A 19,593-nucleotide genomic window follows, 5' to 3' on the forward strand; every position below is an offset into this window, starting at 1 on the left:
GTTTAAATGAAATAAAACACACAAAGCTCTTATTATGGTACCTGACACATAAAAATTCCCTACCAGCGGGTTATGATCATTATAGTCCCACTATACAATACAGTGGGGAAAAAATGAGAAAAAATGGAGAAAAGATTGAAGTTGTCAAGGATTTCATTTTACTTGGATCCACAGTCAACACCCATGGAAGCAGCAGTCAAGAAATCAAAAGATGCATTGCATTGGGCAAATCTGCTGCAAAAGACCTCTTTAAAGTATTGAAAAGCAAAGATGTCACCTTGAAGACTAAGATGTGTCTGACTCAAGCCATGGTATTGTCAGTCACATCATATGCATGTGAAAGCTGGACAATGAATAAGGAAGACTGAAGAAGAATTGATGCCTTTGGATTGGGGTGTTGGTGAAGAATATTCAATATATCATGGACTTCCAAAAGAACGAACAAATCCGTCTTGGAAGAAGTACAGCCAGAATGCTTCGTAGACGCAAGGATGGTAAGACTACATCTTCCATACTTTGGACATGTTGTCAGGAGGGATCAGTCCCTGGAGAAGGACATAATGCTTGGTAAAGCAGATGGCCAGCAAAAAAGAGGAAGACCCTCAATGAGATGGATTGACACAGTGGCTGCAACAATGGGCTCGAGCATAGAAACTATTGTGGGCATGGCGTGGGACTGGGCAGTGTTTCGTTCTGTTGTACATAGGGTTGCTATGAGTCGGAACCCACTCGATGGCACCTAAGAGCAACAACAACATATAATACAAGCTCTTCAGACAACCTGTGGAGCATAACCTATATGGGATCCATAGATACATGTTGACGAAGTAAATAAACAAGTAAGTGAATGAGTGAGTGCCAGGTATTTGGATGTAGGAAGGTAATTCCCAACTTAGTACCTGATGGGGAGAATCTCATGGAACGAGGAACTTCAGAGAAGAAGGAGGATGCAGCTAAAGCAGCTTCAGCCAGTGCCTGCCCCTGTGGTCAGCTCCCTTCTCCTTGAGGGCAGGAGAGATGCCCAGTCCAACCGAGTCTCCCTGCTGCTTGCCCTGCCTCCTCCCTTGCTCAGCCCTGCTGTCTAGTTAGTGCGTCAGACTGAGGAAAATGGCTGTGTCTGTACCACAGCCCAGAGTGAGGCCCAGTGCACGCAGCCATTCCCCCCACTGTGAAAACTCATCCAGAAGCCAGTGTGGACACTCATAAATCCAGATGCCCTCTTGGACAGCATTCCAGGCATTACCTCCTGTGGATTTCTTCCTGTTTGGCCTTGGAGAACTCTAGACTTCTCCCAGTGACATTCCGAGGAACAGTGCTGGAGACCAGTCAGGGGACAGTGTGTCTTGTTGGGGGATGGTGGCTTTCCTTCACTCAAGGGGCAGGGGGGTGAAGTGATGTGTGGGGCCTGCAGTCGGTCACCACTTCACAGGGGGCAACAAAGGGCAGGGAGCTAACGGCCCGTGTTCCCTGGCTCTTTCCACTGGCACTGCCTTCCTCATCTTCAGAGCTTCCTTAAAAAGCCTTCTTTTGCTGCCTTTTGGCCTTTGAGCATCGGCAGTCCAATGGTGTTCTTCTTAAAGAAATAGAATGAGTGGAGCTTGCTCCTCCATTTTGAGCAAATATAAACACAGACGCTTTGAAATCACGGAGGTGGATTTTTGTTGTTACAGGAGCATAACTTTTAAAAATTGTTTATACAGAAGGCCATTATAATCAGCACTGGAAGTCAGAAATCAGTAACGAAATTAAACATGCGCAAGTTCTGGTGGCTCTGATTGGACTGAGTGGTTCAGAAAAGCACCCAAGAGCTGCTTGGGTCTCCAAATGTTTCAGAGCTACAGAGTCTGCAAATCCACCAAGATCATAACTGCTCAGATAAAGAGAGCGTTGGTTGAGGCTGTACCAGAAGGAAATGGACATTTTTCTTGGGGTGCTGAGAAGGAGCAAAATGTTCTCTGTATTAAGCTGGTAATGGAAGACATCCGATCTGATCCTTAGTCCCACTCGGAGGTGGCTCGTGTTATCTACATTTTGTGGGTAGGTCCCGCAGCTCAGGGAGGTGGAAGAGCTGGCCCTTATCTGCTGCCACATAGTAGGGCTGGGACTCAGATTTAACCTTTTTTGACTCTCAAGCCTGTGCCCTTTCTCTACAGCACGTGCCTCCTATGTGGGCTGATCCCACTGAGCACGGGCTGGAGTTGTGTCTGTAGGACCCACTGCAGGACCAGAGGATGTGGTCATTCTCACCGTTTCTTTTTCCCAGACTTGTTCTCAGGTGGGGTTGCATGACATGTCTTCTCTAGCAGCGAGGACGAGCTTTGTGGGCTGTTGGGCCCCCACAGGGCTAGGAACAACTCCCCAACTTCCAGTTTGAGCTGAGCGACTCGAACCGTTCCTAAGAGAGTGTGGCAGAGTTGACTGATGGGGCCCTGGTTGGCAGGGGAGAGGCGGTTGTGTTGGGCAGCCCTTCCCACTGTTCTTGGCCTGGAAGGTGGAGCTGGCAGGAAAAGGGACGACTTTACCAGGAATCCAGTCACAGCTCAGACATGAGGACTTGACTCTTCTGCAGAGACCAAGGAGCATTTTCCCATTGTGTTTTTCCCCAGAGGTCAAACCACAGTTCATGGGTTTTTCTCAGGTCCCTAAGTGTGGTGAGCGTGTGCATCAGCCGCGTAATGGTTCGACTTGTTTTCCTGAGACTTTGGTGGCTTGCATGTTGCTGTGTTGCTGAGCAGGTTTTAAGTGGAGCTTCCAGACTAAGACAGACTAGGAAGAAAGACCTGGCAATGCACTGCTGAAAATCAGCCAATGAAAACCCTATGGATTGCCACAGTCCAATCCATAACCAATCCTGGGGATGGCACAGGATCGGGCAGCATTTCATTCCATTGACCATGGGGTCACTATGAGTTGGGGGCCGACAACAGTTAACGACAGATTTCTATGGCAATAAACCATGCACAGCTGAAAAGAGATCTTACAAGAAGAACACAGGCTGTGGAATTGAGTTCTGCCCGGCTGCTCACTAGCTCAATCTCCCTGGGCCTTGGTTTGCTCGTTGATAGAAGAGAACTAATAACATTCGTAGGGCTTTGGGGAGGATTCAGCGAGGGAATGTGTGAGGAGCTTAGAACAATGCATGGCACATCGGAAGCCTTAGTTCCCCGGCTACTCTCTCAGTCATACTGTCCTGCTTCCTGATTCGTGAAGAGCGAGAGAGACTTCTGGAATTTTTGTCACTGTGATCCCATGATGAGTTCATAAAATTAAGGCAGTATATGTCATGCTCATTTAATGTGACAGAAGAACAATGGCAAACAAAAGCATTTATTATGTTCCCGGGGAGGTAGATTTTCTTCTTCTTTTTGGTTGCTTTTTTCCCAAATTCCCCTGATCTTGTCCCTTGCACAGTCAAGGTGGGCAGTTGTGGGGTTCAGGTTTGCTCCTGCCGTATCATTGTACTGTAATTTGCAAAGCAAGGTGAAAGTCAGAAGAACAGGAGCAGGCGCGAGGCCTTTTGTATCTGTGCCATCCATACGCCTTTTTCATTGTGCTTTGTTGAGGCAGAGGCAGAGAAATATTGTAAAAAGAACAGTACGTGTGGGAAGCAATAAATCCCTTGGACGCCGGTAGTCTTGGGCCTCGGGTCATAACATACAGCTTTACTCTTAGCCTCCTGCCGATTTCTATTATCAGTGAAGTTTCTGTTAAAGTAATATGGTCGTATCATGCGCCAGCAGTTCAGTGGGCGTAGATTTTGCACCACTGACATAGATGGTAGTCATTTGGCTTCTGGGATGGAAATGCTGAAGTTTGAATATTCTTTCTTCTTGGCTTGGGCCTGGGTCCTGACATAAGGCTATATTTTTGCACACTGGTGCACAGAGTGTGCTTTGAGAGAATCACTATCAGGCAACCTATGAAGGGTGTGTGTGTATGTGTGTTTGTGTGTGTATGCGTGTGTGGTGTGTAGGTGTGCATGCGTGTGTGTGTGTGTGTGTGTGTGTGTATGTGGTGTGCTAATCTACATGGACTGTTTTCCTTTATTAATAAAAATGAGTAACTAATGTAAAATCCCAGCCCTTGGCCAAACTGGAGTATTTCAGAACATCAGGAGCATCTGGTCACCCTGAAATGAGATGTAATCCTCTCAGGAAAGGGCTCAAAGTTCACTAAATCTATTGAAAAAAGGCAACGATACACATTTCCCAGGAACAGGAGTGTTAGAATTAGGGAGCCATAGCTGGATTTTCTACTTGAACAGTAAGGTTTTCAGAGTTTTGCATGAAACAAATGCATTATGAATGATGGGAAAACTATACGGACTTAGAAGGAAATCAGAGGATTGTTGGTTTTTAAAATCTTCTTTTAAGAGGTATGGCTGGTCTTGGGAAGGCAGAATTGGGTAGAGTTGAGAGTTCCAGACTTAGAGTCAGGCCCGTCCAGGTTTGAATCCAGACACTACCACGGACTAGTCATGTGACCCTGACAAATCAGTTGCCGAACCTCAGCCTTCTCATCTATCAAAGGGGCAGGTTAGTACTGACTTCTAGGGTGCAGTTGAGAGGCCCAAATGAGGAGATGCACACAGAATGCTCAGCAGTGAGTGGCTCATAGAAAGTGCTTAGGAAAGATGGGCTGTTGTTGTCGTTGTTACTCCCGAGGGGTTGCTGCCACGTACTGGGAAGTGTTGGCCGCTGAATATCAGGCCGTCTGGAGCCCTTGCTTAGAGACCTCCAGCAAAGCTGCCCACCACTGAGCCCCACAAGGACTTCTTAGAAAGTAGTAATAATAACAATAGCAGGGGCTTTATTTGTATTATTTCATTTAATGCTATCAAAACCACCCCTGAGGCTGGTTCTATCACTCCCATTTTAGAATTGCAGAAACCAAGACAGAGACTGTAACCCTGCAGACTTTGAAGGTGGGTTGTGTGAATCTTAGTTTAGGGGCCTGGAGTGGATGGGGCCAGACTAAGGATATTTGGGTATTAGAGCTTGGCTGCTAACCAAAGGGTCAGCAGTTTGAATCCATCAGCCACTCCTTGGAAACTCTGTGAGGCAGTTCTACTCTGCCCTGTAGGGTCGCTGTGAGTTCGAATCGACTTGGTGGCAATGGGTTTGGTTTTTTTGGTCTCGGCACAGTGTTCGGTCACTTGCGTGGTTGGTGGAAACTTCATCCTTGCCCTAGTTTCTGCAACAGGTCTAGGTGTTGTCTGGATGCATTGTCGTTTGCTTTCGTAATATGGAATTAAAAAGGCACGAGAGCTGAATTCAAGGAGGGCCCAGTAAACCCTCTAACTTTCTCTACTTCTCTCTTTTATTATAATAAACTGATGCTACTTATCTTTTGATTTCCTTTGAGGGGCAGCCCTCCGTTCATTAGACCTGACCTTAAGAAGCCTTTCAGAGAGTCTGATTGAATTTGGTGAAGTTTTGCTTTGTATATCCCCCACTATGGTAATGGATCATAGTGTTGAAGAATCAGCTTAGGCTCTGGAACAAGACGGATCTGGCTTTGAGTTCCAGCTTGGCCTTTCTTAGCTTGACTTCTGGCCTTCAGGTTCCTTATCTGCAAAATGGGATCACGGGGAAGATTAGGTGTGTAGGCATGTAACAGTCAGCATAGAGCTGGCCACCCAGGAATTGCCTGGTAGTGTTGACGCCTCTGTTTTTGTTATTCCCATTCTTTGGTCATCTTTCCTGGATGTTTGTTTCTGCTTATTTTTTTCCCTGTCTATGAAGCCACAGTTCTGTTTTTCTGCGTCTGATTGATGGCTAGCTTGAAGGCCACAGCCCTTGGACCCACTAGGGTCAGGTTTATTTTGCCTGGAACGAGTCCAGCAGGCCCGTCTGTGCCCCTGACAGGTCTGGGGATGTGAGATATCCTGAGGACCCCTTATCTCCTTCAGGGCGGGTGAGAGGAGACTGGCAAGCTAGACCTTAAATTCCCCAGGCCAGGCTTGCTTTTCTGATCGAGAGAGGGTCCCCCTGTGGCACTTAGCACACAGCTGTCTGTGGGGTGGGCATCAGTGGTTGTTTGTGGAATAATGAATTAGTAAATGAACAGATAAACAAAGAAGGAGTGCTGAGCTGAGCCTTGCCCTTGACACTCTGGTGATGGAGAGAATGCTGTTGATAGAGGCGAAGCACCAGGTCCTTCACTTCCCTTACACTGTTTATTCTCAGCACCGGCTTTTATGAACCCCCATGTCAGGCGTGGATGCCTCAGAAAGTGGGGGTTGCCTTCAAGCTCCAGCAGTCCAGCCCTGAGCCCTGCAGACGGTGCCCTCACCCACAACCCCTCAGTGTCAGCAGGGACTGCCAGACAGCCGAGCCAGCTGGTCCTCACTTCTCCCAGCCTGGCACCCCCTCCCTGTCCTTGGGAGTATCTCAGCCCATCTTGGTCAGCCCCCTGAAACACAGCCGAGTCTCCCCTAGAGGCATCCCAGCTGGGCTGAGCTGAGGGGTCCCGGGCGCCTCTGCAGTGCCAAGCCGAGCAGCTGCGATGGGAGCACCGCAGTGCTGGGCGGGAGCATTGCAGTGCCGGGCGGGAGCATTGCAGTGCCGGGCGGGAGCACCGCAGTGCTGGGTGGGAGCATTGCAGTGCCGGGCGGGAGCACGAGGAGCGCCAAGCGAGACTGATGGGGCTGCCGCAGCTGCCACCATCAACCTGGGGGAGGCAACTCGGCAAAGGCAATTAGGAAGCTGCTGCGGCTAATTCCATAAAGTGCTCGAGTGCCACATTCCCAATGACATTAGGGAGGAATGTGAATTTTAATTTCCATCCCCTTCACCTTCATGTGGGGTCATTACCTGACCTCTGAGGACAAGCCGGCATCAGCGTGTGTGCATGTTTGCTGAGCGTGAGTTCACCTTCTCAGTGTGGGGCTTCCTTCTGTCAGCCTGTCAATCTGTCTGTCTCGCTGTGACTGGATTGCTGAGTCTGTGCATTGTGGGCAGTTGGAGGTTGCTTCTCCTCTGCCCGCTGCACATACAGGTGGCATCCACAGAGCAGTGCTGCCCACACTGGGGCGATGTCACATGGCCACGGTGCATGGGCTGTGTCAGGCACCTTCCCGCGGCAGGGGATCGTTGGCAGAGGCCATGAAGCAAGTTTGCGTTGTTTTTACTTGCACTGGTGTCCTGCAGGTGCAGCTGACCCCTTCTCCTCCCCGGCGCAGCTGGTGGAGGCACTCAGAGTCTGCCTCGAGTACAGCCCCTGTAAGATGAGGGGGAGCAGCTGGCTGGGAAGTGGGAATTAAATTGTACGGATTTCATAGGGGGCAGTTTTGCTGCAAAATGTTTAGCTCCACCTCTGCTTCTCCCAAATACCAGGACCTGACACAGGATTGCACGGCTGAGTGGCACGTTCAACTCCTCCATTCTATGGCAGCCGTGAAGCTTTCTGCTCAGTGCGGCGCCCCATGTCATAGCACACCTGGAGTTTCCTGTGTGACCCTGCATCTGATGCCCACCTGCCACCTTCCAGCCTGACCTACTGGCTTAACAAGGGAATGAGAGGACTTAGGGGCTAGGGGAGATCTTGGGAATCAGCCCCTCCAACTGTGGGTGTGCGGGCTAGGTGACGTGCCCTGGGTCTCACGGTGAACCGGGAAAGGGCCAGCCTGGAACACTGGTCATCCTGACTCCATTCCTGGGCCCTTGCTACCAGGTGACGCAGGCTCTGGGGCCAAAGAGGGAAGAACGGACCCCACATCCCACAATGGGCTTCTTGGAGGCAGCCCCTAGTCCATGTCCCATCTGCTCTCAACCCCATGTGCATTGAAACTCCCCGCTAACTCCCCAGAGAACTTACCCTGCCTTCTCTTGCAAAAGGACCTGTTTACTACCTTTCCTCAAATTAAATTGCATTTAAGCCTGAATTTCATCTAAAGAAAATGTTCCCCCAAAGTATCTCTTTTTAACAGCCAAAATATTTTGTCCCAGTTTGTCTCAGGGAATGTTCCCCTTCTTAACACTATCTACATAGGCTAGGTGAATTGAGTCGGAGACAGAACAATTAGTCAGGTGTTTATTCAATACTGATAACCCATCTGGAAACCTGAGGCCACAAACCTCGTTTGAGTAGAAGTTCAAGTGATCAGATGCTTCATTTTTGGGTAGAACATCATGGTTTGGGAACATCTTTAGCTATCTTAATACACTTACAAGAACACATTTGCTTTTAGCCAAATGCTGGGAATGTTTTCTTCCTTCCCTCCCTCCCTTCCTGCTTCAACAAACATCCATTGAATACTCAATGAGGCGTGCAGAACTGGGTTGGGTGCCAAAATCCCTTTGCTGCTGTGGCCACCTTTCACATCCCTACCCTGACTGCTTCAGCGACAACACTACTCCTGTTCCCCAGCCACTCCAGGCTGTGTCATGCCTCTGTGCCTTGGCCCATGCCATTCCCTATGATAACAGAGCTGACCCTGCTGTCCTTGCCTGGCTGCTGAACCCCGACTTAGCATGCAGAAATATCACCCTGGGAGCTTGTTTAAATGCATGGTTCCAGGCTGTCACTCCAAGAGATTCTGACTGAGTTAGTAGGGTCCAGGGCCCAGGAATCTGCATTATAACAAATGTTGGTGGTCTGGGGACCATGCTTTGAGAAATGATTCTTAGAAGGCTCCTAGCTTCCCCTAAGGAGACCCTCTCTCCCTCCCCCACTTCTGGGCTCTGCATATCCTCCCTCCATGGTGGGCTCGCTCACACACCTGCGTGCCCACACGGAGTCCCAGCTGTTCTGGGCTGGAGGCTGTGGCTACTTCATCTGTGACCCAGCCTTCGCCAGTGTGGCTGTCTCGAATGCAAGTTTTCCCTGCTCTAGCAATACGGGCTGGGGAGCAAGTCAGACATTTTATCTTTTAAGTCAGAAGGTAGCCAGGTGCACTTCTGATGGTTGAGACAGTTTATTTAGAAATCACTGAGCAGAGTTGAAGTGGCCATTCTCCAATTTGTGAGGTGGAGAGAAATTTGTTGACCTGTCACCAACGGCTTTTCTTCTTACCAAATAGGTTACTGGGACCTGTAGTTTACCAGCCCTTTAACAGAAAATTGTTTGGTGAACATCAGCTTGAAAGATGCCATTTGCTTCCCATAAAATGCCGCTTCTAATTTCCCAGGTACAAGGATTGCTCCCCCAGGGGGGATGTTGGGCACAAAATGGCATTTTCTCTAAGTCAGTGGCTTTCAAACTTTTGTGACCGTGGCCCACAGTAAGAAATAACATTTTTCATTATAACCCATTATACACAACCTCACATGTGAGACACAATTTTCGTGTAACATTACTTCACCTTCTTATCTGCAGCGCAATCTGGTATTTTCTATTCTGTTCTGTTCTTTTTAGAAGACTGGCTGTGACCAGTAAATTGATTTCACAACCTAATAAATGTGTTTAAAAAATAGTGCTCTAAGTGATACCAGGGAAAATTACAGACTAGTTCAATTTGATCCTGGGAAGTGCAGCATTGATCTTTGAGACTAAAGCTGTGTTTTCCCCAATAATAGTGATAGATGCTGATAGGTAACATTTATCAGCCAGTCATGGTGCTAAGCTCTCTGCATAAATTTCATTTCACCTTCTGAACAGTCCCATGAGATGGCTACTATGATAGCCCCATCTTGTAGATGAGGAAATTAAGGTTCAGGAAGTGACTTGCCCAAGATCACAACAGCTAATAAGTGGTGGTGTTGGTTCTTGATCATGAAGCCTCTTCGTGTTGCTAGCAGCCACCTGAGTGTTACCACTGGACTCTGCACTGTGGGAGACCCAGGTAGAGGCAACCAGAATATGGGAGTGGCACACGAGGAGCGATGGGGAGGAGATGTGAGCGAAAGGGAAGAGAAGGCTGGGAAGGTTGGGTGAGACTTGCTCTTAAGAACATCTGATATTTTGCTTAGCACTTACAGAATTTACAAAGTGATTTTTCATCTATGTTGTATTGGTCACTGCCTGCTTAGAGCATCCACTGCATCTGCTATTTGTCAGTATACCTCTGGGCAATTATTTGGTTTCATATTGCCTTGTCTGAGCAGAGGTCATCTTTCTGTGGCCAGGAATGGTGTCTTGTCCTTCTTTGCATGGCCAGAGGTGATGCTTCTAGAGTGTTTGGTGAATGAGTGAGTGCACAGAAGGATCCTTTCATTTAATCCTCGCAAGAAGCTCATGGACAGTGTTATATCTCATTTTGCATTTGAAGAAACTGGGCCCAAGGTCAGAAGATAGTGATGGAGGAGCCAGGTGGAGAACTGCTACCCCCAGATGCAAACGTGACTGTTTTGTTTGAGTTTGTTTGTTTTCTGAAGATTGATTTGGTTATCCCATTCCTCCCAAGAGTTTATCTTCTTGCCATCTGGATCTGCATTTCCTGAGTTGGTTCCCTTTGCTTTTGGTTGTTTGGTCATGATGTGGCTGGACCAGAGTCTCAGGGCTAGAGAGGGCAGGGCTCTGGGCTGGGAGTCTGTGGGTCTAGGTTCTGGCTTTGACTGTGACACTGATGAGCTCGGGAACCTGGGGCAGCTCACTGCTTCTCCCTGGGCCTGCATTTGATGGGGTGTGAAGGTCTCTCCATGCTGAGATCAGAATGGTTCCAGAGGGTGGCAGATCAACCTCACTTCCAGTCTGCTCCACCAGGAGATGGGAGGCACTTGTCTCCAGCTTTTTCTTCTTTCTTTTTGTCCCAGTGTCCATCCATTCTATCAACATCTGCTTTCTGCACCAGGCATCTGCTGGAATAGAGGGAGGTATGGAGATGCTACTGGCCCTGGCTCAAGGTGCTTGGAATCTAGAAGGGGCAGCAGACTCAGACCAATGTAAACTCTGTAGATGACAAGGAAGACTTAGCCGAGTGGCAGAGAGAAGATAAAGTAGTACTAATGTTAGAGGGTGGGGCCCTGTTGGCACAATGGTTAAGAGCTACGGCCACTAACCAAAAGACCAGGAGTTCAAACCCACCAGCTGTTCCTTGGGAACCCTTTGGAGCAGTTGTACTCTGTCCTGTAGGGTCGTTATGAGTTGAAAGCGACTTGATGGCAACAAGTTAATGTTGGAGGAGGCAGAAGTGACATGCCGTGTTGGTAAATTCTTCTCTACATTATTGCTAACATTTTCTCCCAGGAGCCCTTGTACTGCAGACTTGCTCTTAGAGCTATGTGTGGGAATAGAGTCATCTTTGAATGTAAAAGGCAAAAATAGAAGGGCTAAAACATTTGATATATGATGAAGCTCTGTGATATTTTAGATGTGAGTAAATTGATATTTATATAACCTGGTATGTTCATTTCCCCTGATCCACCTCCCTTGAATGTTGACTTAATAACACGCCTGACTAAATGACGTTAATTGCTTTAAACTGCCAAATTAAAAAGAAAGAAAGAAAAGCTAGCATCAACAAGTGGGCCGTGTTCACCACCGAGGCTGGTGCAAGGGAAGAAGAGCTGTGGGCTCTTTGGGTAGGGCAGGCTGTGGTGTGACCCAAGCAGCTCAGGGACAGAGACATGCAATCTCAGGAACACTGGCTTCTTGGGCCAGACATCAGCAGTGGAGCAGAGGGGTTAAGTTCATGGGCCTGGAAGTTAGCTGTGAGTTCAAATCCTGAGCCTGGAACTCAGCCATGGGTTCGAATCCTGAGCCTGAATGTCAGCCATAGATTCAAATCCTGGGTCTGGAAGTTGGGCTGTGGGTTCAAATCCTGGCTCCACTTGTGGATAGTATGACCTCGAGCAGTTACTGGGCTTCTCTCTTTCCCATTCACCTCTTCTTGAGATTATCTCTAGCTCATTGGCCTTGTTATGAAGGTTAAATTAGATCATAAAAATGAAATGCTTAGCTCAGTGTCTGGCACGCATAGGAATTCAGTGAATGGCAGCAACCATTGTTTTAGTTCTTACCCTCTCTGAGTTGTACAGCCACCCTTCGAGGTCAGTGTATCCCCCATCCAGAAAATGTTGGCTCCCCAGAGCAAGGGCTTTGTCTGGCTTGTCCGTTGCTGTAGGCTCGGCTCCCCTAATAGTCCCCATCAGTAAATATGCGTGTAATAAATGAATGAATGAGTGTGGGAATGAATGCGTTTTACAGGCTGAGAAAACTGAGGCTCAGGATTGCCAGCCACATTGTAGGGACAGAGCAGAGGTTCATGCAGGGTCTGCCTTGTCTTTAGCCACAACCATCAACTCTGGGGGCCCACTGGCTCCTCTTCTTATTGCTACCTAAATACCCAGGAGAAAAAACATCTCCTGGTGAAGCATGTGTGTGTGCGCACGCACACATGTGCTTTCCAGAGTGGTATCTGGAGAAGACTTGTCATATTAGATGTCACCTCATGGTAGTTTAGGAATGAATTATTTGATCAGTTCTCATCCTGTGGTAGAGTGACATACTGGTAACGCATCTCTGTTTGGAGAAAATAAAACCCTTATATTCTGAATTAACTGCAAAGCCCCACTGTTGTCACTGGGTGCCGTGCCACTGAGTGGAATTCGACTCATAGCGACCCCATGTGACAGAGGAGAACTGCCCCATAGGATTTTCTAGGCTATAATCTTAACGGGAGTAAATCTCCAGGTTTTTTCTCCTGCAGAGCTGCTGGTAAGTTCAAACCACTGATCTTTTCGGTTAGCATCTGAGTGCTTAACCATTGTGTCACCAGGCCTCCTTTAAAGCCCTCCTAGGATGCTGAAATAGCCCATATCCATCAAGGCCTGACTCAGGGTTCTTCCTCTGGGGCGTGGTAGGGAAAGCCGTTCCCACTGAGCTACATGTGTTTGTATCATCTTTGTGTTGTGTACTGCAACGGTGATTTAAACCTCCCACCCTCTACCTCCCTCCATCACAAAAAAACTTCCTCCTTCCATTGCAGTGGGCTGTGATGCTTCACTGTTTATCGTATTTCTCAGATCTGTTTTGGGGGCAAGACATTTGGGAAGGAGAGGCAGAGGGGCTCAAGTGTGATGAGTCCTACTTTCTGTTCTTTTTAGAAAGGTCCTTGAATTCAGCCCTTGAATAGTGCAGTATAAATTTGAGAGATGATGGCTATTAATACTTTGCTTCTTGTGTAGCAGCTTTTAGTCCAGGATGTCAAACTACATCAATAATAAATTCTTTCTCCGTGTCGTGTGTTGGGAGGGCATCACTAGAGAGAACACCACTGCCTCGGACCCTGGCGGGTACCGAGCAGAAGCCCGGGGAGATAGTTGGAATTGATGATTTCTGCCTTCGTTCCACGTTTCATTCATTCATTCATCCTTCAACAGACGTTTTTACGTGTTGCTGCTCTTTCCAAGGGAGTTCCTGGGTGACGCATATGGTTAAGCGCTCGACTACTAGCCTAAAAGCTGACGGTTTGAGCCCATCCAGAGGTACCTTGGAAAACAGGCCTCATGATCTGCTTCTAAAAAGTCATAGCCTTAAAAACCTGTCAAGCAGTTCTACTCTGCACACATGGGATCCCTATGAGTTGGAATAGACTCGACGGCAGGTAACATCAACAACAATGACAACTCTGTCCCAGGCACTGCGCTGGCATGGGGGTATAGGGACAAGCATAGTAAGGCACAGTTGGTACCCTTGTGGAGATTGCAGTCTAATGTGGGAATCAAGCGTTTTCCAAAGGATAGACTGGTATATGGAAGTCTCCTTGCGGTAAGTGCTGGACCAGAGGACCTGCTCTGGTCAGGGGTCAGGGAGATTTTGCAAAGAGAATGAGTTTTCCTTGAGCCCTGAGATGGAAGAAGGGACCCTGGACCTTCCCAATGCTTGCCTACACCCCTGGCCCAGTCTCATGCTTCAGCTCCTTGCCTGAGTTCTGGGGCCCAGGAATGCATCCTGTACTTTCTCACTTCTCAGTCTTTGCCTCTCTTGTTCCCACTGCCTCAGACTCCTCTCTCAGAACAGCTGCCTGTTGAATTCTCTCCAGTCTTCACAGCCTAGTTCTTTACTTCAGCGAACCGCTTTGGGCTCCTGTATGTGAGGGACTCGGGGCTGGGCCCTCAGTTGCTGCTGCCTTCAGGAGGCCTTTTCTAATCTCCGTCCTCATTTGCCTTTTGTACCTGGCTTGTGGTCATTATACTTGAGCTTGGTTTCTAATTACTGCTGGGCTATCCCTACACCCTTCCCTTCAGCCCACAAGCTCTTTGAGGCCCTTTGTCTTTCTCATCTTTGTTTTCCTTGTGTCTGTGTGGCCCAGAGCCTCCTGATGATGATGATGATGACACAGTAATACTCACAGAGCCGGACGACATTCAAAACACCTGGTACATATTAACTCACTTACTCCGCTCAGCACCCCTACAAGCAAGCGACTCTATCATTAGCCCTGTTTAACCGATGAAAAGACTGAGCCATCAGTTAACCCAGCCAGTTGCTGTTGAGTCAAATCCAACTCATGGCAACCCCATGTGTGTCAGAGTAGGACTGTGCTCCATAGGGTTTTCACTGGCTGGTTTTTCAGAAGTAGATCACAAGGCCTTTCTTTGGAGGTGCCTCTGGGTAGATTTGAACTCGCAACCTTTTGGTTAGCAGTTGAGTTCATTAATCATTTGCACCACTCAGAGATTCCAAAATTGAAGCACAGAGAAGGTTAATTAATGTTCCTGAGATCACTTGGCAAGTGATGGAACTGGGATTCCACTTTAGGCGTTTTGACTCCCTTGTCCGTGCCTGTAACCACTACACATATGTCCTTCCCAGCATGGCCTGCCCTTGTGGAGTTGGACATGTGAAAACGATTGTGTCAGTTAGTGACAGGTGCAAGGTGTCCCCCCTCACAGTGTGCACAGGTACAACCCTGGCTATTAAAGGATGACTAGCTAGTGGTGTTCTTCCAGGTACTATGAGAGGCAGAGGCAGGACTAGATTTCTGTGTTCCAGAATTCATTCCCAACACAGCAGGTGGTAGGTAGCAAGGTTGACACATATGTGTATGAATATATTGCATATATGAATATTTATTTTACATAAATTGCATCATATTGTGCTAGCTATTTTATGATGGCAAGATATTTTAGATTCTTACAGAAGATTCAGGCTAGCTAGGGACCATGGGAAATAATTCTTTTTTCTATGGAAAAGAAAACTCATCTTTGTTTTTCAAAAGATTGGAAAGTACTGAATGGTACAAAAGAAAAGAATTATTCCTAATGCTATGATGGAAGAATAACCACGGTAAAATTTTGCAGCATTTTCTTTCAGGTAGACTGAAATTGCAATCATACTGTAGATAGAAAGTTATTTTGCTTTCTCCCCTAACTTTATCTCATGAACATGTCCTTTTATCATTAAATATCCTTCAAAATGATCTGGTTTCTGACTACAAAACATTTTATGGCTTGGATGTGAGTAAGTCATGTCACCTTTCTTCCAGTATTAGGCTCGAAAATTATTTCCCGGGTTTTCTATAATGTAAACAATCCTTTGCTGAACATCTTCTCTGTCTTTGTCAGTTCCATTCCTTATTATGTCCCTCAGAGTGATCTTAGAAGTGGAGCCACCGTGCCAAAGGGTTGAACTTGATTAGATCTCTTGATTCTTCCTTCCAGGGGTGTGTGTGTGTGTGTGTGTGTGTGTGTGTGTGTGTGTGTGTGTGTGTGTGTGTGTGTGTGTGCGCATATGTGTGTGCGTGCGTGCATATATGCACTGGTCCCTTGTTTTTCCTGTAGCATCCAGCTCTGAACCAGACAGGACTGGTTGGACTAAGTGACCTTTACTCTTCGTTACATGTGCAAGAAAATCTACATGGCAGTTCAAACAAAGCTTTGGAGTCAGGCATACCTGGGTTCAAATCCTTGCTCTGCCACTAGCCAGCTGTGTGGACTTGAGGAAGTGAATCAACTTCTCTGAACTTTAGTGATCTAAGGGATAAATAATATTCTTATTGGAGTTATTATGAGGATTAAGTGAAATAATATATGTCAGGTGTTTAGCACAGAAATGAACATATAGTAAGGGCTCAATACTGGCAAATGTTATATTTATTATTTTTACTACTATTCCAACCATCAGGCTTTAAAACTATAGGAATTTGATTCATTTTAAAAACTATTCTTATTCCTACAAACAGAGCTTTAAAATATTCTAGACATTGGTTGTGGGTTTGTTTTAGCTACTCTGTGTGTGGTTTTGGGAGAGGTGTTGGGGTGTTAGACTTCACCTTAAATATCTGCTTATAGGAGATTTTGAGAGTTTGGATTGGTGCCTGCCCTAAAAGACTGGCTTTACAAAGATAGACCATGATCTGAGTGTTAGCTGGATCCTTAATCTCCCAAATGCAGTCATTTTAGCAGTCAAATAAATTAAGGGTAACAGTAATAATAGGCATTAACAATGACTAATTGAAATGAGGTAAGTTGCCAGTTAGGTAGCAGTATCGAAACCCCAGAGTAAATGGAGATATTTGCAGATGCAAACTTGCACTGTGTACAATGTCAGGGGCCAGGACATTGCATTTTCATAATGAAAGCACCCTGGATGTTTGTGCACAGACTTCTGGAGCCTGGATGCCAAAATAGAAGCCCCTTAATGCTAGCTTGAAAACAGGGGCTCTGGAAACCATAAATGAGGCATTGGTGGTTCCGTGTAGAATTCTTGCCTTCCATGCAGGAGACCCGGGTTCGATTCCCAACCAATGCACCTCATGCGTAGCCACCACCCGTCTGTCAGTGGAGGCTTGTGTGTTGCTATGATGCTGAACAGGTTTCAGCGGAGCTTCCAGACTTAAATGGACTAGGAAGAAAGGCCTGGTGATCTGCTTCCGAAAATCAGCCAACGTAAACCCTATGGATCACAACAGTCCCATTGCCAACTGGTCATGGGGATGGCGCAGGACTAGGCAGTATTTTGTTCTCTTGTGGATGAAGTTGCCATGAGCCAGGCAGCTAAGAACAGCAACAACGGACAGTATAAATAATTGTTTTTTTTCTTTTAGGGAAATGTCCCACTCAGCTACTTAATATCATCAGAACATTTAAGATATAAGGGCAGTGATTCCAGTGCTTTCTGAATTCTGGGGTGGTCATAAACACCAGAGCCTAGTTCTTCCACTGAATCTCCCCATGTCCCAGGCTCCGGGCTCGGAAGCAAGACTTCTCCATATCCCCTCCACCCAGTGCAGGGCTCGACATCTAGCCACTGCCTGGGGTTGATTGAGTGAAACAGACCGACAGTTACTTTTCAACACAAAGACCCAACTCCTGTCTGCTTTCAGTATGGAAGATTCTCTGCCTTTATGTTTTGAGTATTGTCTCATCATTTCCTCTGTTTGCTCCTTCTGGATAGACGTTGGAGCTTCTCATTTTAACCTTGTCTCTTACTAGCTCTTTTATATTTTCTTTTTATCTTTTTGCTACTGCATTTTGGGTAATTTCATCAATTTATCTTCCTTTTCACACATTCTCTCTTCGGCTCTGTCTAATCTCACTATTTAACTTGTTTAATTGTGCTTTAAGTGGAAGTTTACAGTTGAAGTTAGTCTCTCATACAAAAAATTATACATATATTATGTCACCCTAGTTGCTCTCCCTGTACTGTGACAGCACACTCCTCCTTTCCACCCTGGATTTTCTGTGTCCATTCAACTAGGTCCTGTCCCTTTCTGCCTTCTCCTCTCACCTCTGGACGGGAGGTGCCCATTTGGTCTCATGTATCTACTTGAGCTAAGCACACTCTTCACAAGTATCATTTTATGTCTTATAGTCCAGTCTAACCTTTGTCTGAAGAGTTGGCTTTGGGAATGCTTTTAGTTTTGGGCTAACAGAGAGTCCAGGGGCCATGTCTTCTGGGGCCCCTCCAGTCTTAGTCAAACCGTTAAGTCTAGAATTTGAGTTCTGCACCCCACTTTTCTCCTGCTCCGTCAGGGACTCTCTGTTGTGTTCCCTGTCAGGGCGGTCATTGGTGGTAGCTGGGCACTATGTAGTTCTTCTGGACTCAGGATGGTAGAGTCTCTGGTTTATGTGGCCCTTTTGTCTCTTGGGCTAATATTTTCCTTGTGTGTTTGGTGTTCTTCATTCTCCTTTGCTCTAGATGAGTTGGGACCAATGATGCATCTTAGATGGCTGCTCACTAGCTTTTAAAACCCTAGACACCGCTCACCAAAGTGGGATGCAGAACATTTTCTTAATAAACTTTGTTATGCCAATGGCCCTAGATGTGCCCTAAAAGCATGGTCCCCAGACCCCTGCCCCTGTTACTCTGTCCCTCAAAGTATTTGGTTATATTCAGGAAACTTAGCTTTCAGTTTAGTCCAGTTGTGCTGACTTCCCCTGTAGTGTGTGTTGACCTTCCCTTCACTTAAGATAATTCTAGTTAGTGAATACCTGTCTCCCTCTCTCACTACCCTGGTAACCATCAAAAAATGTTTTGTTCTGTATTTAAACCTTTTCTTGAGTTCTTATAATAGTGGTCTTATACAATATATTTGTGCTTTTGTGACTGACTAATTTCAGTCAGCATAATGCCTTACAGATTCATCCATGTTATGAGATTTTTCACAGATTCATTACTGTTCTTTATTGTTGCATAGTATTCCATTGTTGAATATACCATAATTTGTGCATCCATTTATCTATTGATGGGCACCTGGGTTGTTTCCATCTTTTTGCTATCGTGAACAGTGTTACAGTGAACGTGAGGGTGCATATATCTACTCATGTGACAGCTCTTATTTCTCTAAGATATATTCTAAGGAGTGGGATTGCTGGATCATACAGTACTTCTATTTCTAGCTTTTTAGGGAAGTACCAAATTGATTTCCAAAGTGATTGTACCATTTTGCATTGTCACCAACAGTGTATAAATGTTCCAGTCTCTCCATAACCTCTCCAAAATTTATTGTTTTGTATTTTTTGGATTAATGCTGCCTTTGTTGGGGTGAGATGGTATCTCATTGTAGTTTTGATTTGCATTTCTCTAATGGCTAATGATCATGAGCATTTCCTCATGTATCTGGTAGCTGTCTGAATATCTTCCTTGGTGAAGTGCCTGTTCATATCCTTTGCCCATTTTTGAACTGGGTTATTTGTCTTTTTTGCAGTATCTTGTAGATTTTAGAGATTAGACACTGATCAGGTTTGTCATAGCCTAAATTTTTTCCCAGTCTGTAGGTTGTCTTTTTACTCTTTTGGTGAGTCTTTTGTTGAGAATAAGTGTTTGATTTTTAGGAGTTCCCAGTTATCTAGTTTTTCTTCTGATGTTTGTGCATTGTTAGTAATGTTTAATATTCTGTTTATGCCTTGTATTAGGGCTCCTAGCATTGTCCCTATTTTTTCTTCCATGATCTTTATCATTTTAGATTTTACATTTAGGTCTTTGATCCATTTTGAGTTACTTTTTGTGCATGGTGTGAGGTATGGGTCTTGTTTCATTTTTTTTGCAGATGGATATCCAGTTATGCCAGCACCATTTATTAGAGAGACTGTCTTCCCCACTGAATGGACTTTGGGCCTTTGTCAAATATCAGCTGCTCATAAGTGGATGAATTTACGTCTGGATTCTCAAGTCTGTTCCATTGCTTTATGTATCTGTTGTTGTACCAGTACCAGGCTGTTTTGACTACCGTGGAGGTATAATAGTTTCTAAAATCAGGTAGTGTGA

The 19,593-nt window shown here is 46.2% G+C and overlaps 1 protein-coding gene across 1 annotated transcript in view; it reads left to right on the forward strand.

Moving 5' to 3' along the window:
• The window catches only part of CACNA2D3 (calcium voltage-gated channel auxiliary subunit alpha2delta 3), a 1,058,385-nt gene that overhangs the window by 8,385 nt on the left and 1,030,407 nt on the right, over positions 1-19,593 (forward strand). The window lies entirely within an intron of this gene.

This window comes from Trichechus manatus, unplaced genomic scaffold (assembly GCF_000243295.1).
Source record: "Trichechus manatus latirostris isolate Lorelei unplaced genomic scaffold, TriManLat1.0 scaffold00001, whole genome shotgun sequence".
Classification (NCBI taxonomy): Eukaryota; Metazoa; Chordata; class Mammalia; order Sirenia; family Trichechidae; genus Trichechus; species Trichechus manatus.